This window comes from Balearica regulorum, chromosome 9 (assembly GCF_011004875.1).
Source record: "Balearica regulorum gibbericeps isolate bBalReg1 chromosome 9, bBalReg1.pri, whole genome shotgun sequence".
Lineage (NCBI taxonomy): Eukaryota > Metazoa > Chordata > Aves > Gruiformes > Gruidae > Balearica > Balearica regulorum.
Genome location: NC_046192.1, coordinates 8,156,072 through 8,176,167, shown reverse-complemented (window position 1 = coordinate 8,176,167; position 20,096 = coordinate 8,156,072). Strand labels below are relative to the sequence as shown.

General features: G+C 38.3%; 1 long non-coding RNA gene across 1 annotated transcript in view; it reads right to left on the bottom strand.

Moving 5' to 3' along the window:
- The window catches only part of LOC142602991 (uncharacterized), a 233,847-nt gene that overhangs the window by 203,445 nt on the left and 10,306 nt on the right, over positions 1-20,096 (bottom strand). The window contains exons 2-6 of the long non-coding RNA XR_012836860.1: positions 18,822-18,950; positions 18,163-18,231; positions 12,380-12,475; positions 7,230-7,410; positions 2,833-2,925 (exon numbers count right to left, since the gene is read on the bottom strand). This is a non-coding gene — a long non-coding RNA (uncharacterized LOC142602991). The remainder of the gene's footprint in view (positions 1-2,832; positions 2,926-7,229; positions 7,411-12,379; positions 12,476-18,162; positions 18,232-18,821; positions 18,951-20,096) is intronic.

Sequence of the window (20,096 nt, the reverse complement as noted above, 5' to 3'; positions counted from 1 at the left end):
TCAAGGTTTGGTCTTGACTTGTTAACAGGCTGCCAGAGATAATTGTGGTAACATGTCCATAACACAGACTGAACTACCACAGCCATGAGCCGTCGAAACTGTAATAAAATACTTCTTAAAAAAAAAAAAACAAAAACAAACAACTTTCCATTTTTCAACCTGGTACTCCCACAAGCCTTTACCAGAGACAGAAACCCACGAAGACCTAAAAGAACACATTTTCACAAACATTCCTCCAATTTCTTCCTAATTCCTCATGAAGGAGTTGACTTTATTGCTAGAGAGAATTCTGCAATTCTGCTTATCTTTCATTTAAGACAAGGTAATTGTGCTTGAAGCAGTACTTCAATCACATTACTAACATACTTCAGGTTTCTTTTGTCATTTGTACGAGAAAAGGTACCAATTAATCTACAAATAGAGCTCATTTTGTATTTTTAAGGTAGGGATGCTTGCAAGATTTAGACAAAGATTTTTCCTCACAGACAATATGAAGATTAACTGACACAGGACTAGCATCACAAGAATTTAACAAAAAAACCCCAAGTGACCAGAAGAACAGTATTGAGCTCCAAAAAGAAGGGAGGGGGAACCACATAGAGGATATGTGGTTAAAAATGATTTCAGAATAACAGACTCAAATAAAAAGTACTAAATTCCCCCCTGACAACTTCAAGAAAGTATTGAGTGGAGTTTTAATGTAGAGAAAAAAAAAATATCTAGAGTTCTGGTCTTATCTATAAGTCTCAGTGGTGTATATCTTTTTATAAAACTGATTTGATTTAGAAAAGAAGCTAAGTTTTATTTTCAAATGAATCAAGAAAATGTGCTCTGCTAGGAATTCACCAGCCCACAAAATAGAACTCATTTGAAAGAATAGGTCTGTACTCCATGAGTCATTAACACAATCAAGTATTCTGGATAAATTTCAACAAGAAAAACTGAAACAAATCAAAACATCGTAAGAGTACTAGGCACACAGAACAGAAGCCAGAGATGCAGAGGACTGTAAATCGTAAACTTTTTTTTTCCTGAATCCACAGGTTTAGGACTCACAATACATTTAAATTGTATACTATTTAAGTATTAGGCACACTTAGTTTGCTAACATTGCAATCTTTTAATTTCAGTTTTATAACAATGCAGTATTATTTTCTATTCAGAATTATTTTCTGTTAAATGTTCTAATTTCATATACCAGTACTCCTGTGCACTCAAGAACTGATGACCCAAACATTATCCATCCCATCTAAACCCCCTCCACCAACCCCAAACAACAAATAAAAAAATAACCCTACACATTGACTTTGTTTCATAGACTTATCAATATACTCTGTAAAACTAAAGGAAAAGGAGAAATTCACCATTTTGTTTCCTTAATAAGTTTCAAGCCATACAAAGTTGTTTGATTAAGATTTAGCAGAATGTATAGATTTCTGGATTCTCTTAACGTCTTAACATACAGCAATATATTTCATTATATTCATATTTATACTTACAATAATCAGCAAAAAGATCAAGAATGGGCACAAAGATCCCATTTGTTGTGACATCTTCCCAAGGTTAGAGAGTCTTAACTGCCTTCTTCACAAAGAAACTAGTGCTCAGAAAAGCAGGGTGGATTTTCTGGGACACATTGTCATTTTACAGCAATTTGAAGTGTTGCTTTAGGATGTTCCCCAGGGAAGAGGGAGAGAACAGTGATGCAAAGTCACAAATTGGAACCAAAATCTTTGTTCCAAGGTGTTCCACTTGTACAGCCATTGCCTCATTTCTAAAAAAAAAAAAATATGTAATTTTATTGTAAAGTAAAATAAGAAGCAGCAATTTAAAAACTCCTGTATTTCAAAAAAAGCAGTGCTGCTCCTGTGCCTTCACAAATAGGCAGATGCCACCTATGGTTTCAAAGACAGCAGACTGTGCTGTATAAATAAATATGGTTTAATTAGCCTTGATGGCCCAGGTTTAGATTAATTTTAATTTAAAGGGAACTGTAATTGGTATCAAGAACCATGAAATAAAAATCACTTTCCTAGTACAGCAAAGATTTGACATATTACAACTTTAACAATAGTTTTCTCCTGGAGAAGTGTTTAATATAATATTCTTAACTGCTAAGAAGAGGGAAGACTTCTCTCTTGCTACCTCCATGTCACCAGCAAAGCCATGTTGCACCCAGCCCTCCTCTTCTCTCCCTGACCCTTCATAGTACTTCACATTGCAAGACAAAACCTTAGGTTTCTTATTAGATCCACAACACGTACCTCAGAGGAACAAGAAATTTCAATCATTAAACTTCAGAGACTGAAACCAAGCAATCCATAAGAGAAGTGCCACTGGGAAAGCAGGGAAGCATCACAAAAACAGTGCTGCACTGGAGCAGAAAGGCTTCACTTCACTCACACCTGTGCCACAAGCATTACAAGCCCAAGATATGGGCAACACCTGCAGCTAACTCTTTCTCTTTGAGGCAAAAATGCTTTTAGCAGCTGTAACTTGATAGCCTGATCACCATATTTGGGGGGATGCCATTCCCAGGCTACGTGTTGCTGTTTGTATTACAGCAGACCCAGAGAGCTACTGAGACTTCTTCATCAGCTTGCCCTATCTCTGAAGCCCTTAGCAAGCTCTGAACACACGTGGTAAAGCTCGTTACTCTTGTAGCTGAGCCTAAATATGTGAGATGGTGCTCTCATCTAAAATTCACACCAGATGTTACACAAGGTAACCAAGCCCCAGGCCTTTGCTGGGCAGCAGGTTACTTAGCTGTTATCCAGTAGGCAGGTACATTATCCATCAAGTTATTTACTCATGTTTAGGACATTCACTCACCAGATTTCCCTGTGTTATAAATGGTTTGGTGGATGGCTGTGGTCTGTATGCCCAAAGGAAGATAGAAGGCACGTTCATCTCCTTATACATCTCCTGTTTAAAAGATCTGTGTTTTAAACACCCAGTAGACAAGTGATTAATAGCCTACCAAAGAATATTAATGTTCTAACACTAAAATTAATTCATATTTCCAAAAATATACCATAATTACAGCATTCATATTTGACTGAATGCTTTGGTAACTGCTAGAAGTGCAAGAAACAGCCCTATTAAAAGATGAAGTTACCTTCCCTAATATCTCTAGAAGTATATGATATATCTACAACATACCCTAGATATAACAAGTGGTTAAGCACATATGATTATATTGGTCCTTTTCCTAACATACACAGTCATTCATTTAAACCCTATAGATACACAAAATTTTCTTTATGCCACTATGAAAGCACTATATTTTCATCCTATTGTTACAATACCATCATCATCTAGAGCTGGTAGCATTATTGTTGTTAATAATGATTACAGTGGTATATAAAAGAAAAAATCCCCATCAGTACATTCACACTAATACCTGACATCAGCATAACCCCCTAGCTGACGGCCAAGGCTTTAAACACATGACCATTACCTACCTATCAAATAAGTAAAAGATATAATTTCATTACAGTATAATATTGAAAACTGTAACAATTCACATTCACTCTTCACTTAATAAGAAAATGGAACAAATATTAACACTCCTTTTTTGTGAAACATATACTTACCTAGGTACATTTCAACAAGTCATACTACCTACATCTGATGGGAAGGAAGCAGAGCAATGACACACCTCCTTAAATACCTTCTGTAGAGCTTTTATACCTTCTGCACATTCCCAGTCACTATCTAATTAATTACAACTCACTGATGCAGGCGATCACTTAAGCACGCACATGAAGACCAGAATCAGGGCTAGAACTTAGGAGCATCTGGTTCTCAATTATGGGGCTGCTCTGCAAGACCACAACACTCATTGGCCTGTTACGCACACGGCAGCAGAGGCTTATTTATAGTTGCTCCTCAGGAAGCTGTAATTTGTATTAAAATATGTAATGACTGAACTACTCTTCAGTGCCTGTACTTGAGAATAACGAAGCATTCCCACCAATCCCCATACTGTCTAAAGCTGTAGCTAATACCAAGGATTTGTTCAAAAGACAGCCTAAATTGGAAGGAAACCTGACCTTTATACAGCAGAAAACTGTTACCTTTTTTTCAAGGATATTTCACCAATATCAAAAAGCAGAATTCTTGTTCATTCATACTGATATACAGGCATCTGCTGAGTATTAACAGGGGACACAACATTAGGCAATGGTCAAAGGTAACACAGAAGTTTGAAGTTACGCTTGAGAAGAAATCTCTAAAAACACAACCACTTTCTTTCACTACTAGCTTGTCCTTCCCTCTCACACACAAACCATCTTGAACAGAGTACTAATCAGAGCTATGTTCACTCAGTGCTTTATAGCACACCTAAAAGTTCTTCCTTGCTTACTCCCCACCACCTACCCCTCTGCTCCACCCTGCTGTGCATCTTCCACACCTGGCAGTCAATTGCTAGTTTGACGTAATTAGTCTGTAATCTCTACCAGTTACATTATCACCTGCTCTGCCTACAAATCCAGGGCCCTCCCACCTTCTCCAATTAGCAAGTTCTTACTTAATTCTATCTAGCAGAGTTGGGAAACACAATTTATATTAAGAAATTAACTCTTTCCTGAAACATTTTTCAGTTTGTTACATCTAGGTTGTGCTTCCCAATAAAACAACATAAATCCACAGCAAATCTGCAATGTGAGATCGAATGGTGCACTTTCTTTAAGGGTTGAGTGACTTTTGTGCTTTAAGCAGGGATGCACCCTGCTCCACTCATGCATTACAATGCCTAAGCCTTCATAATCCAATTTTTAAATGTTACGTAAATTAAAGTTAGATTACATGAAATGTCTGTGTTAACTGGTTTGTAATAGATCTGTACAACACAGCATCCCAAAGACATTCAGTTTTCCCCAGTAAAATCCATAAGTGATGTGATTAGATAAAGAAAGGATAGTTGTGTTCATAATTTAAAGACTTGGGAGTTTTGCAAAGATGTTTCTTCTACCTAAATCCCCAGAAAGTGCATGAGTCATATACAAATTCAATGGGTGCAGTAACAGAAAGCAGAGTTATACAACCCACCCCCCCACCCCCCCCAAAAAAAAAAAAAAATGGAGTACAGATTGAGCAAACAGGCTTGTTTTGCCCAAGAAGAATGACAGTGAATGTAAGTCATCAAGTATGTGAAAGTCTGGTGCAGAGAGACACAAACAGTCTCAAAGTACGCAGAGGAGAGGGCTTAAGATGCGGAAAATAAAGATTCAACTTCAGGGAAAACAAAAGCAAAAAGTAACTTTCTGATGGCAGAAGCAGTGAGATACAGGTTGGGAAACTGAGAAGTTTCTACCATAAGGAGTTTTGGAGAAAGTTTAAAGGAATGTCAGTCAAGGAAAGCCTTGCTTAGAGGAGGACTCCTACAATCCAGTACTGGTACCAGGCAAACCAGAAGGAATCAGAAGAGGTGGTACAATGGGTTATGCCAGCAGCCTTCTTACTGTAGCTATGGTTCTAAATCCCTTGCCTAGCACAATTTTTGGGATACCCAGAGAGGTGGAAAACCTTCAGAGAAACTCAAAACAAATTTGCATCTGATTATTTTCCCTTGCAGTTAGTTCCAAGGTGTGATGGCGGTGGTTTTTCCAGGGCCTTGCAATTTGCACTATTACTCTGTTACTCTGGAAAAGGCAGTAATCCTTCCAGAAAGGCTGTTACAGACTCTATTGAAGTCAAAGTGCATCTTTCTAAACAAATCATTAGGTGTTCTCCTACCCTGTTCTTCCACAGAAAATAAGAGGAAATATGCAAAAAAAAAAAAAAAAAAAAAAAAAAAAGTGATCCTGAGGAGAGAACATGTCCATTAAAAAAAGAGAATTGCTGGATCTAAAATATGCTGAAATTAAATATGACTCTCTAGATACTCAGAGTTTAAAAAAACCCAACAACAACACAGAATCAGAAGTATTTTTCTGTGGTAGATTTTAAGCATGTGACTTAGCAATTTACGTCATCAATCCATTTGCAGAGTTCATGGAGAATATATCCTCAGCCTCCTAAACTTTTCACTAGCAAAAGCACAGATATATCCTGGTTTACCTCATTCTCTTGATTTTATATAGCTGCACATTTCAGAACATCAATAGTTGTGAAATTCAGATTCTACATAACAAAGATGCACCTTACCTATTTCTGGAAATAATCTGAATTTACAAAATCAGGGATTAATTGTTTAATTCATGTTATGTACAGTTAGACTATAATTACAGCAAGTAGGATTAGAAAACAGTAAACCCTTCTGATGGTCCATTTTTGTATTTCTGTTTTTTGATAGTTTATCTTAGGTGTCTGTTATGTTCACGTATCTCCAGAAATCTGCTCTGAATGCTTTGATATTGTTCGTGTATCTCCTAGCTAAATGATTCTTTACCCCATGATTGTTCTCTGTTTAGTTTGTCTTAAACATTATGAATACAGGTATTGAAAAAGGGAAGTCACAGGCCTGAATCCAACAAAAGGACTGGCATACAATTCACCTATTACTTAAATACCCTTAAGCGTTCCTTTTCATCTCAGTTTTTAAAATCCATAAAACAAAGACAAAACCCCCATTACTTCCATGCACAACTCATTAGAGATATCTTTAATATCAGCACTCCTCTTCTATCTCATGTCAAAACCACTTAAAAGAAAACAGAGATAATGATATTAAAAAAGACTGGGAGGCTTTGTTGCTGAACCAAGTTAATACTTGTGAGTTTAGGACTACTTATGCATTTTCATGTGTATTGTAGGGAAAAGGGATGCACCTTACTTTGCAGAGACAGTAACAAACAGAGATGTTGGAAAGTTATTGCCATTACATTTCAAGTATAAACCATGAAAAGCATGACAAGAGTGACATCTTTGTTTTACTGGGTTACATCTATCAACTCTCAGGCAAATACGGGAAAACCTGATTCACAGTCCTGGGTAGAAAATTCCTGAAACATTTTTCTATCCATGGTTGTGAAGTGTTGACACTGACCTGGGGGCCAGTTCTGAAACCCAGTAGCACTTCTCCAAACAAACACTGCATGCTCACTACAGCTCTTGTGCACACAAACTGTAAATATTACACCCGTGTTACAGATTTCTCATTTGTTCATCTACTTAAACAAGCTTAAGATACATATTTGAAATGAATCAGCTTTCAGCCATATTGCAAACTTCCATCACAGTTTGTAGTTTTATGGGATAAAATATCACAACATATTACTTACTGAATCAATAATATTAATACAAGAGAGAACTTATTTTTCTTCAAAATGAGGACAACAGCACTCGGGATCACAAAATCAATTTCACTTTCCTGGACTGCCTGGCAGTTTTGTCAACAGAGCCTCATGGTAACTTTGTTCAGTTTTTGTTAGTTCATTTTCCTTGTTTCCATGTATTTAGTGCCTGAAAAGAAAACAAACACATCCCACATATTTACTTTCCTGTCTTAGGGCTTCCTGTCTTAGACATTGAGACGAACCTAAACAGAACGTGCCGAAACAAGCTTTCCTCCTCAGGGTTTGCCATTACCCAGGTCCCAGTCTGGCCCACCATCGAGCCAGGCACTAGGCTGGAAATTTAGAGTTAGGTCATAATTACCTCCTGAGGTATTGGATCAGGGATTTTAATTGAGAGAGATGTGATCAATTGGACCAAGAACTGTATTTTATTGCGTATTGATGGATGCAGACATTTTCCTAAAATCATAGAACTACTGTAGCAATAATATTGTTTCCTTTGTTTACATGTAAGTTGTAGAATAATTCTCTCATAAATTCCACAGAATTATTCACAATGACTATAGCGGCACTATAACTTTTTCAGAATATTTTTATTTTACTCTAACACAATTTCCATATGGCTAAATTGTAATCTTATGCACAGGAGTCTAACATCCTATAAACATGTCTATGGCAATTGTACAAACATATTAATTTTCAACAGAAGGTTTTCCCTACAAAAAGTTAAATTCATGTATATAAATAAGTGTGGGGTAAGGACCTGAAGGGGTAACCCTGGCAGATGCTGATTTCAGCAGGGATTTTAGCACCACATTGCTGCTCTCAAGAGAAATTTAAGAGGAAAGTTAATTTTAGGAGTTCAAGTCTATTTTCATAAAAGCTGAAGACATTTTTGTGACAAATTTCATAACTGGGCCTTACTTGAACTTTGAAAGACAGGTAACAAATGCTTCAGTTTGCATGATATAACACTCACCTAATCTAAGGCAATAAAAAGCAGACAGAAGATGAGTCAACTGTTCTCTACATGATTAATCTACACAGACAAAACCTCGAGTCCTCCACATGCAAGCTACCTTCACTCCAGTGGCTTCAAATTTTCCTACTTCTGCCAGTCATGTTTAGAAGTGTTTATATTTAATCTGAGTCAAACTATGCAGTTCTTTAATAACGCAAAGCAAAAATGCCATTTCTCCATGCTTCTGGAAGATGTTACAAATCAGGTTTTCTAAAAAGAAGGAAAGGGGGATGAACATGACCTTATCCAAAAAGCCCTGCAGTTTTCCTTCCACCTTGGAAAAAGCTGCCTTTATGTTTTCTTAGGGTAAAAGTATGTTAGTTTAACATTATGCCAGTCAAACTCTACAGGCTAAAAGACCATAGTTTGTTTATCTTCGGTTCTGATATTAAGCAGTAAAGAGATTGAAAAGCAGCTATCTGGACTTCAGGGACAGTATTTGAGATATAACAAATGCAGTATCTGGAAAATTAAAACACATGTCCTACAATTATTTATTATCTGCCATTTATTTTGACAATATTGTTAAATTGAAAATGGATTAAAGGCATCTATAAATCATGCTAAACTTTAAAGATTCAGAAGTCCTTACCTTAAAGCAGAAAGAGTTTAGTTTTAGCTCCAGTTTTCTCTTATTTTCTAATTTGAGAATTCATTGGAACTGGCATTGCTAACCACAAAATACAGTAGGAATATTGTAGGCTATGCAAGAAAAATGTGAATCTGATTTGCAAAGGATCAGTATTTTGTCACTTGTTTTTATTATACCATCCATTCTAGACAAATAGTGCATTCATAAATTACTATGTTTTAGAAATACTGGGGGCTAACTTCCATCCCTTCTCTAGATCAAAAGCATGTGCAGAGAAAAAAAAATAAATAAAATGCTTATGCTGAGTCCGCCATTTCTTCTCATAGTTACCTAGGAAGCTTCAGGGTTTTTTTTTTTTGGTTTGGTTTTTCAGTGGTGTTTTTTCTTTTTTCCTTTTTGAAATTAAATGGATTTATGGACTCCTGTTCCATAGTTCTATGTGAAATCCCATCTTGGTTTTAATCAAGACTATACTGCCAAACTGACTAGGTACAGTTTATTAGCTCCTCAGCCATATCATCAACTTCAAAGGATTCAGACATAGGTTAAAGTATACCAGAGTATAGTGGCACAATTACCATCTTTGATCACATACCCAAGGGCCAAATCCACTGTGGAGATAAATCGTCAGATCTTCGTAGAAACCATTTACATTTTCTAGAGCCAAATTAATATTAGGACAGATTTCCTTTTCAGAGGAGAAGAACTTGGAGGTATTGGAGGACAAGAAGCTCAACATGAGCCAACAATGTGCACTTGCAGCCCAGAAAGCCAACCATGTCCTGGGCTGCATCAAAAGCACCATGACCAGCAGGTTGAGGGAGGTGATTCTCCCCCTCTACTCTGCTCTCCTGAGACCTCACCTGCAGTACTGCGTGCAGCCCTGGGGTCCCCAGTACAAAGACAGACATGGACCTGTTGGAGCAAGTCCAGAGGAGGGCCACAAAGCTGGAGCACCTCTCCCATGAGGACAGGCTGAGAGAATTGGGGTTGTTCAGCCTGGAGAAGAGAAGGCTCCAGGGACAATTTATGGCAGCCTTCCAGTACCTGAAGGGGCCTACGGGAAAGCTGGAGAGGGACTGTTCACAAGGGCATGGAGTGATAGGACAAGGGGCAATGGCCTTAAGCTGAAGGGAGGGGAGATTTAGATTAGATATTGGGAAGAAATTGTTTACTGTGAGGGCGGTGAGGCACTGGAACAGGTTGCCCAGAGAAGCTGTGGATGCCCCCTCCCTGGCAGTGTTCAAGGCCAGGCTGGATGGGGCTTTGGGCAACGTGGTCTAGTGGAGGGTGTCCCTGCCCATGGCAGGGGGTTGGGACTAGATGGTCCCTTCCAACCCAAACCATTCTGTGATTCATTCCACGAGCCAGCATTGTGCCCTTGTGGCCAAGAAGGCCAATGGTGTCCTGGGGTGCATTCAGAAGAGCATGGCCAGCAGGTCAAGGGAGGTTATCCTTCCCCTCTAGTCTGCCCTGGTGAGGCCACATCTGGAGTTCTGTGTCCAGTTCGGGGCTCCCTGGTACAAGAAAGACAGGGAACTACTGGAGAGAGTCCAGCGGAGGGCTACGACAATGATGAGGGGACTGAAGCATCTCTCGTGTGAAGACAGGCTGAGAGAGCTGGGTCTGTTTAGCCTGGAGAAGAGAGGCTGAGAGGGGATCTATCAATACTTATAAATATCTAAAGGGTGGATGTCTAGAGGAAGGGGCCAGACTCTTTTCAATGGTGCCCAGTGACAGGACAAGAGTCAATGGGCACAAACTGGAATACAGGAAGTGAATATGAGCAAAAACTTTTTCATTTTGAGGGTGACCGAGCACTGGAACAGGCTACCCAGAGAGGTTGTGGAGTCTCCTTCTCTGGAGATATTCAAAACCCACCTGGATGTGATCCTGTGCAACCTGGTCTACGTGATCGTGCTTTAGCAAGGTGGTTGAACTAGATGATCTCCAGAGATCCCTTCCTACCTCTACCATTCTGCAATTCCATGTATCAAAAAGGATGTCACCTGTATACTGAGTTCTCCTAGTCTGTCTCTGCTCCCAAACTGGAAGAAAACTATACTAAGTATATTTAACTACAATTATAAAATGGCCTCCAATTTTGTGAACAAATGGCAGTAATTGGAGAATTAAATCTGTATCAGAGGACACACTTATTTCATTATTTAAGACTCTATTAACAGTGCTTTAGACAGAGCTTCAGATTTGAAGACGACATCAAAGTCATGGCAAGTGTTTTGACTTACTACTCTGATGATTGCAACACAGTATAGTTGATTAAATAAAATAATAAAGTAAATAATATTTAAGTAAAATAAAAATAAATAAAATAGCAAATCTTTCAAAAAGCAAACATAACTGAAATCATAGGATTCTTCAGACAAATGTGTCATATACAGCACAATTTGGAAAATTAAGTATGTGACAAAACTAGATCATATAATGGAGCGGGATGTATGGACGGATGAAGCTGAAGCAGCATTGTGTCACTATGGAGATGGCAGGCTGGCCCTGGGTTTTAGGCTTCAGATGAGGGCAGCTTCCAGAAAAATAAGAAAAAATTCTATTGGGGGAAAGACAAGAAAGGAGTTAACAAGGCCAGAGAGAAATTAAACCTTGGTCTTTCTTCCTTCTCTGTGAAGAAATTTAAGAGAACTAGAGAAACTATTTCTGACCAAAGCGTGCTGCTTTGAGCAGCACACACCCATAACTTAATTTGTCCTTCACTTTCAAATTCTCTCCCCACAAAACTTGCGGCAGGTCTGATACTGGTCTGTGCCCCTAGGTCATGGCACAATCTGCTGTGTTCCACCACGTGGGGAACAACCCATTGCTTCCTCTCTAGCCTCTGATCAAGGCTGAGGCTTACAAGGAGGCTGCCATGGCTCATCACCTGCTCCATGTGCACTCTTTCTCTCAAACAATTTTGAGTGGGCCTCCCAGCCCCTTTAACAGCAACAGCTGCACTCACCCTGGCTAAGAAAACACATTTATCAACTCAGCTGCCATTCAGAAACTTGTTTGTGAGTCCTTAGCTACTATGAAGCTCAGTACCCTGGAATGGAAATGTTACAACTCTAAATTCATTGTACTGAAAAGATGAAAGTTTCAGATCAAGAAAACCTTTTCACCATTAACACTACTTCATTAACAAAGCTAAATAACTAGTCTATGTTAACCATAACAGTTTGAAAACTGGGGGCCAGCCACATTCAGAGGAAAATGAGTTCAGTGACCTGGCTAGTTCATTGAAGCATTTCCCCCCTCATGATGAGTATTAGTTTATTAGTGCCTGGGTTTAGTTGAAACCAGATGTTCCTGATTTTTTTTAAGAAAACCTCACTGTGATGGCCCTGGCAGCCTGTATTTCCCTTCAACCCTAGGTGTATGTGCAGTTTGGGAGTCAATTAAGCTACAGATCAGCTAGTAAAATTGTTCATAATTCATGATCTACACTATTTGCTACGCATGAGATTACATCACTCATTTGAGACAGTGAAGATTGCAATGTCTTCTTACATTTCTATCAAACCTCTATTGCCTAACAGCTCTTGACTTTTTTGCTTGTCTGTAGTGGAAGGGAGTGTTGCCTTGTAGAGGGGACACAGTTCCCACCTGTAAGAGAAATTCTCAAGTCAGTTAAACCAGCATAAATCTACCATAATTCCTTTACATTAACAGAACCTTCACATTTACACTATTGTAGCAGAGAGCCAGAAATAAGTTAACGACAACTCAAAACCAAGTAAATCAAATGTATAGTTTTCATTCCCAAATCCCAAACTGCACCACATTGTAGGAGACTCTCCTACTCTGACTGGATGCTGCTGGACCTTTTGACGTTGCAGGACAAGACAGGACCTAAAGAAAATGTACTTTTTTTTTTTCTTCTTGCTCCTGTATGCTTGCCTCATGCTGACCGGAGAGGAAATGACAACCAGATGCCCCTGTGACCCACCGTTCCCCTGAGGTGACCAATCCAAGTGTAACATGTGGTCGCCTCATCTGGGAAGGAGCCAAAGCCTGTTCTCTTTAATTGGCCGAATGGTCCCCTACAGCTGCAACAGATTATGGACAAATTCTCTTCAAATAAAGCTATGCTTTCTCTCCCTCTCCCCACTTTTATTTGGGGGGTGTTGAGGAGAAATCATGCCTGGAGAAACGTGTGCACATACACACAAAAGTGAAGTTAATAAAAGTGTCAGGTAGGCAAACAAAATACCATTTATTATTAAATGGCAATAAAAAACCATATTGATGTATATAAGGAATCAGGCAACCAGGGAGCTTGAGAGAGACGGCAGGGTAGTAGTATCTCATGAATCATCACAAAAGTTTGCTCTGATCTTTAGTACCAGACTTGGTGACTTTGGGAAGGGGGCAAACATTTGTAATTTCAAGTCCTAAGCCCTTTCTTTCTAATTCTACAGTAACTCATGGCTGAAAGAGAATGAAACCAGCACGGCTAGAACAATTTGCTGTAAAGAGAAGTCTAAGCTGAGAGCCTTCTTGGAGGGGACTTTCATGTGGCCTGGCCTGGCCTGCTAGTGAGCTCTGTTAGCAGTTATTTTAAAGAATAAAAAGAATATTTTAAATAATAGAATTTTAAAGATAAAGGCATCTTCAGAGCAAAGGCAGGTTGTTCTTTTATGGAGTGATCCACAATATGAGAAACGTCTGATGGAATGGCTATATTTAGCAGCCATTCAACTGGCAAATAAGTGCTCCGCTATTCATTATAATCTCAAATTTTCATGAAACAAAGCTCATTTTCTTAGACTTTGCAGAAGCTGAGATTTCATGCAGTCTTTTTTTTTTCCTCAGACGCTTCTGTATTTTTCTTTCATTGCTTAGTCTTAATCTTGGGTGTGGAAATTAACTCTTTAGTGGACATATGTAGAACATACTGAGGACATACCTTAGGGGAAGGACTTGCCAAGAGTTCTGTACCAACAGTTCTGGAGCTCCAAACCCACACCAAACTGTTCTTGCTGCATAGGCTCCTTTGGATCGTCACAAAAAACTTGTAAATTTTTAGAGATCCATTCATAAAGTCCAATGTAACATAATGGTTATTGTCTCTACTAAGGCTAAGGAAATATCATCTTTCTTTACCGATGGCCTGTTAGGAAACTGAGTGCAACACCAATGCAAGGTGTGAGAGTGACCACATATCTAACATTCATTCTACTCCTTTTGGAAAGAAGGGTAAAATATATTACTCTTGCTACATCCACTCTTGTGTTTAGACAAGAAGAATTGTTTCTTATTTTATTTAGAGGCTGATTTGGTAGCCCAGTGCCATTAGGGCACATTTTAGTACAGTCATTATATGAAACATATTCACATACCATATAGTCAGAATAGTTATCCAATTATAGCTAATACTCGGACTGAATTTTTCTACTTATCTTCCACACATACTTCATGGATTAGAGCCCCTGAAGACAGAATCAATCATTCATAACAATTCAACTGGAGCTGTTGCTGTGCCTTAAATAATCATACATTAAAAAAAACAAATCTGCAGATAGATTTGTTGTTCATTTAACTGGAAGGAGGAATCTTAGTAAGAAGTTGAAAACTCTGAAGTTGAGAATGTGGGTCAGCGATATGAACACGTTCAGCTCCTAGTAAGATTTGAAAGTGCTCAGAGCTATGGACTTTGAAGACCTTTACTACCCTCAAAAGATTAGAAAGAATGAGAAAGCTCCTCTTGCTTTGGGGTATCAGAACGTTTAATCCTCCCAAGTCTTATTAATTATCTGATCTGTTCATTTCCCCAAAAAATGTCTTCTGAGGAGGGAGGGAATCAAAGAACAATGAAGGATAAAATAAGTCATTGTGGAGATAAAATCTTTTAGAAGATTTGTGATACTTTCAAGAAACCCCTCTAGTTCTCTCTGTCCACATACACAGTGGTATTTTATTTTCCCTTCCCTGCGTACGTTAGCATTAACTGGTTTTGCATGTATCTATTGCAGGTACAAATATATATACACTAATAAACATTTTGAATTGTTTCCTCCATTTATTTTAGAACAATGCAGAGTTTCCTCAGCCTGAGAATGCATAGGTATTTACTGTGTATTCATCACGTTAAAACTAAATGTAATGTCACATGTCACTAAATGCAGCCTTTTCCTCAGGCAGCAAAATGGTTTTACCATTTTTGAAATAGGATGCCAAAGGGGTGGGAATGGGATGAGGCCAGGACAAGCTCACATCGTTCCCAGGTTGCTATCATTCCATAAGCAGGCAGAGGAACAAAACGGGCACTCTGTGCCAAAAACATTTGCCTCAATGATTCAGACATGACGAGACCCTTTGGACAAATCCTGTAGGCTCACATATGCTGATGTTTTCTTGTACTCAGCTAAACTTGAAGTATGTTATGTTGGGAACAATGATATTGAGAAATTCTTTGGTGGACACCTGCTTATCAAATCCACCATCTTTCCTCCACTGTTACCAAGCAGAACTTTTTCACATAGGCATTTATCTCATTAAAATGTTAATTATATGCCTACCAGCATTTTGTCAAATACAGGACTGCATCATCCAGAAGCAAAACATCAAAGGCAAAAGCAAAATTCACAAATGTGTACAATGCAAAAAATACTTAAGGGTTTTTCCCTTCCTACTGCTGGTTTACTTAGTGTTTGCAAAATCCCATCAGATACATGAGCAACCGAAAATCTAGCTTTGAAGCTCCTGTGACTGATCTATTTCATACTGGCATATAATCACAGTTCACAAAAGATTACGTGTTAATAGACTGTCAGTTTATCTTCTCATTACACATCATAAATATATATCTTGAGTTTTTTCCATGTTGATATACAGGTTGAATAAGTTAAAAAAATAGGATAGCTTTGTGCTACCTCATATCTTCTTTTCCGCCTGCCCTGTCCTGCAGCCCTGGCCACAAAGTTCATGCTGTCCTATGACATTGGTTGGATCAATTTGGTCAAATGACAGGGACCACCGAAGAAACAGCAGACTCCATCTGCCTTGTTCTCTCAGGAGAGAATACGAGTTTCATGCATGCCTTCACTGCTCCTGCAGCAGCCATGCTTCTGCAGTCACAGAGGCAAGAGTGACATCTACTCCATGACATTTGCTATGTCTATTTTTCATACCTTGTTCTTACCTCCTTACCTTGTCTGGAGCTTTTTCAACACTTTTGTGTCATGGTATCACAGAGAATGACTGTATGGGTTTTTTTCTTTTTTAGTCCAGAACAGTAAGAGCTTTTCTACAAATGGTTATCTTGAGCACATATGACTCTTGACCTATTTTTTATAAATAAAATCAATTTCATGCAAATACAATCTGACCTTGAAAACACACTACATTTATATTTTTTTGATTCTTTGAAGGTAAAAATAGCCAACTTTTTGCTGGCATTATTACATAAAATATACTTCTGGGAGCATTTCATTTTGAATAATTCAGAGCACATGAAAACTGACCTGTATTTGTGGATTAGACTTTAATTCTAACTATTGGTATCTTTATTTTAAATTTTTTAAAATACATTTTTATAAAACTCCCATTTTTTTAATCCTGGATACAGGTGTGGTGCAGAGATGAGTTTTGCTTTTTGGCTGGCAAAGGCCATACTTAAAAATTTGGCTCTGCAGTACTGGATGTTAAGGTGCCTGTCTTAATAAATTGACAAATATGCTACCACAGTACAGTCCTTACATTGCTATCAATAATATCCAGCCTGTGAAATTCCCGAGATGTTTTGCAGCCTGCCTCATTCGATGGGCTCTGCAAATAGTAATTCTACTGCAAAAGGATTTTAGTCCTGCCACTGCTCAGGTCTGCGCTGGCTGTGCAATCCCTTTCAGCAGGAGTTGCACAGGACTCAGCCACGCTGGCTGAGCTTCAAGTCAAAGGCAGCTCCATATTTCATTTTAGTATACGCAGAATTGGCCGTCATTCTTTTCTGGATAGATGCAGACATGCAGGCAGGTTCCTCAGGGGATTAGGGGATGTCAGCATGGGCAGCTGTGAGGTAAGGGTGATCTACTTCATTCCCCAGGATGAAGGATAAGCCAATAACCATTTGTTAAAGCACAGTTAACAGATTTCATAGAGCAAGCTGCTCACTGCCATTGTTATTCTTCTTATAAAAGCATCACAAAGCAGGACAGCATATAATTGAAGATAACTAGTGCTATGTAGAAAAGTATGGAAAAAGTGAGCAAATCCAACAGGCCAAATCCTATACGAGAACTAATACAATTCTTTCATGCCTTCTCAAAAAACTAGGGAATTCCGCCCAGTTCTGCTCTTACCAGTGTCGCATGCTGTAACACCCATCATTCAAGCAGGTTACCGTATAAATGTGGTTTCTCACAGAAAACGTGATAAAAATCTCTCTATGGAATGTCATTACTTTTTGCAGAATTCACTACTCCAACACCATATGGCCATGAGGCTTTGCAGTGAACTCCAGATCAATTGCAGCTCTTGACATTTCTCTAACTTGAATGCTAGAGAATATACTTTTTGGTTTGATACATATCTGTTACCAGCTAAATGGATCAATAAGGCGCTTTTTTTTTTTTCTTTTTTCAGTGAGAGAGGGTCTACACTTGAAATCTTTAAAGTTGGGCAGACAGTTTCATTCAAACTGCAATGCTCAGCAACCTCTGATATTCTAGCAGTACCCAGCTGCTCTGCTATTGTTAGGGAATGGTACAAATCTCTATTATAGGCTCCCCCTGCCCCCCTTCTTTTTTTTTTTAAATGAATTTAAAATGCAGCTGTAAAAATTGCTTTGGGATGAACCTTGGCATGCTGAGCTGACTGCTAGCCTCTCTTTCTCTTGCCTGCCCCCTCCGCCTCTTTAAAATTTGAATTTAGATTTATTCTGCCTGGAGATAGAAGAAGGAAAGCGAATAATAAAAATAACTCATTCCAAAACTAATGGGCATACACCAAGCCATCAGATATCAGGTATGTGGCTTGACTATATATTAAAAAAACATATTAGATAACATATATTTGCAAGTGTCAGACCCCAAAATCTTCACAGCATTAAAAAAAAAGATTTAACAGGTAAGTTGATGTTAAAGGTCATACATATGAAAAAGATCCTCCATCACCAAGTCAGGATTCTCCTTCAGGCCATCTCTACAGTAGTCCATGGAGCCACTCTGGGTACTGAGGAGGTAGTCAGGACTAAAGTACTGTAGCAGTGTACTTTAATATAGTGCTTTTAGCAGCAGCAGATCAATACAATTATGTATACCGTACATGTTATGTTTCAATAGATCAGAACATACCATTGTATGACTCTTTCAGTGCCCCTGCTTCCTCAGTGAGTTCATTCTCCACAGTAATGCAAAACAGAGCTATTAAGAGGTAGACAGTTAATTGTCATGGATATATTTTAGAAAAAGGGTAATAATATGTGCTGTCACTGTGATGTATTCTCAATGGCTGGGGCGCTGATACGATCAGCAAACTACACAAGGTTCAGAGTTAGCCTTCACTAATGCTGGAAGTAGTCAGCTATCAAATTGATCTCCAACTATTAGAGCCCATGGATAGGATCCCTTCTGTCAAGTATACAGCTAGCTATTCCAGCAGTCTTTTCTCATGCCTGAAGCTTTAGGATGCACTGGAAAGGACTCCCAGCTTTAATCCAGAATTTCCATGCTTTTATAGATTTAATTAAGATTGTGCTTGGTCTGAAGAGAAATGCAAAGTTTTATACTTGCTATTCACACCCATGTTTGCTAGCACCTATTAGGATTATGAGTATCAAATAACAAATGCTAAATAGTGATATCTTAAGTCTTAAAACATAGAAAAAAAAGGCTTGTTTTGCTCCTGAAAGAAAATTCTAAAAGCTGTATTTGCCAATGTTAAAGGCCTCCAAAGACGTTCTGAAATCTCAAGACAAGTAGCTGTTTTCACCTGACACGCACGCATTACATACCTCAGGAAAAGAAGCTGTTCGTGAAAATTCCTTTCAACCAGGTGGCATGGTGCCCTCTCTGTGACAGCAGCAGTACGGTTTATATCAGGGTGATACAGGTAACAATACTATGGTCAATTGTAAAATAGTCTGTCAAACAACAAATTCAACCATAATCAGCATATCATTTGTCACAGATAGATCTCAAGCTCTTCGTCTCACCTATTGTATGACTGTTCACTGATAAAAATGATTTTGCGTTTTACAAACTATTACTATGTTCTGCCTTGAACAATATCTTGCAGCAGTGAGTTCCACAAGTTAATTTAACAAGATGTACTTTATTTTCCATTTACACATCGCTAGTTCGAACACATTAAAGAAAATCAGAAGCATTCTCAGTAATATTCAGTTCACATTTCTTCATAAATAGATATATCTTGTTCATATCACTTCAACTACTCCTGTTTAACAGACTTAATCATTCCCTTGCTTCTCTGTATGGGCAAGACTTCATAACTCTTCATATCTTTAATCATTATTTACTCCTAAACTTCAAAGTTACATTTTTAAAACACATTTTCTTCCTTAGAGATTTTTCTTATAACTTATGTGGTTGAAATATTAGTATTTTGCTAATAGAAGTTAAATGCTAAAGTATCAAAGTTAATCAAATGACAGTTCTACTATGAAGTTAACTCTTTAAATGTTTGGGTATTTTTTAGCTGTTTCTGTGCTCTTATATTTACTCTGAGCTTTGCACCTAAAATTATGCATCAAGGGTCCACAGCACTGTGATATTGTATTGCTTTTGCTATGAAATTCTTATCCCAGAATTTTTATGGCCTGAAGAGATAGAAACATATTCCCAGTCCTTTCCATTTCAGGGAGCTAATTTAGGAGAAATTCCAGTAGCTTTCATCTTCTATGTAAAACATATAAACTGTGGAATCCAGGAAATAGACTGTTTTATGTTCTGTGCAGAAGGAAGAAGACTACAGTGCTGCAGCACGGCAGCAGCCAGAGCTGCATGTGATGAATACCAAAGACAGCTACAAGGGCATCTCGGCTTTTCTCTCTGCACTAGAATGTAGTGCACTCTACTGCTAAGCCCCAAGATGAAAGTTATAGTTAAAAATAGGGGAAACCATTACTTCAAACTTGGCGAAAATATAGAATATATATGCATACATTTAGTTGATAAAGTAATAATGTGAAAACGTATAAATGAGTACAGTTGATTTATTTGAAACTCAGCAGCCTCTGAGCCAAAGCTTCGCAGAATAGGTATTGCTC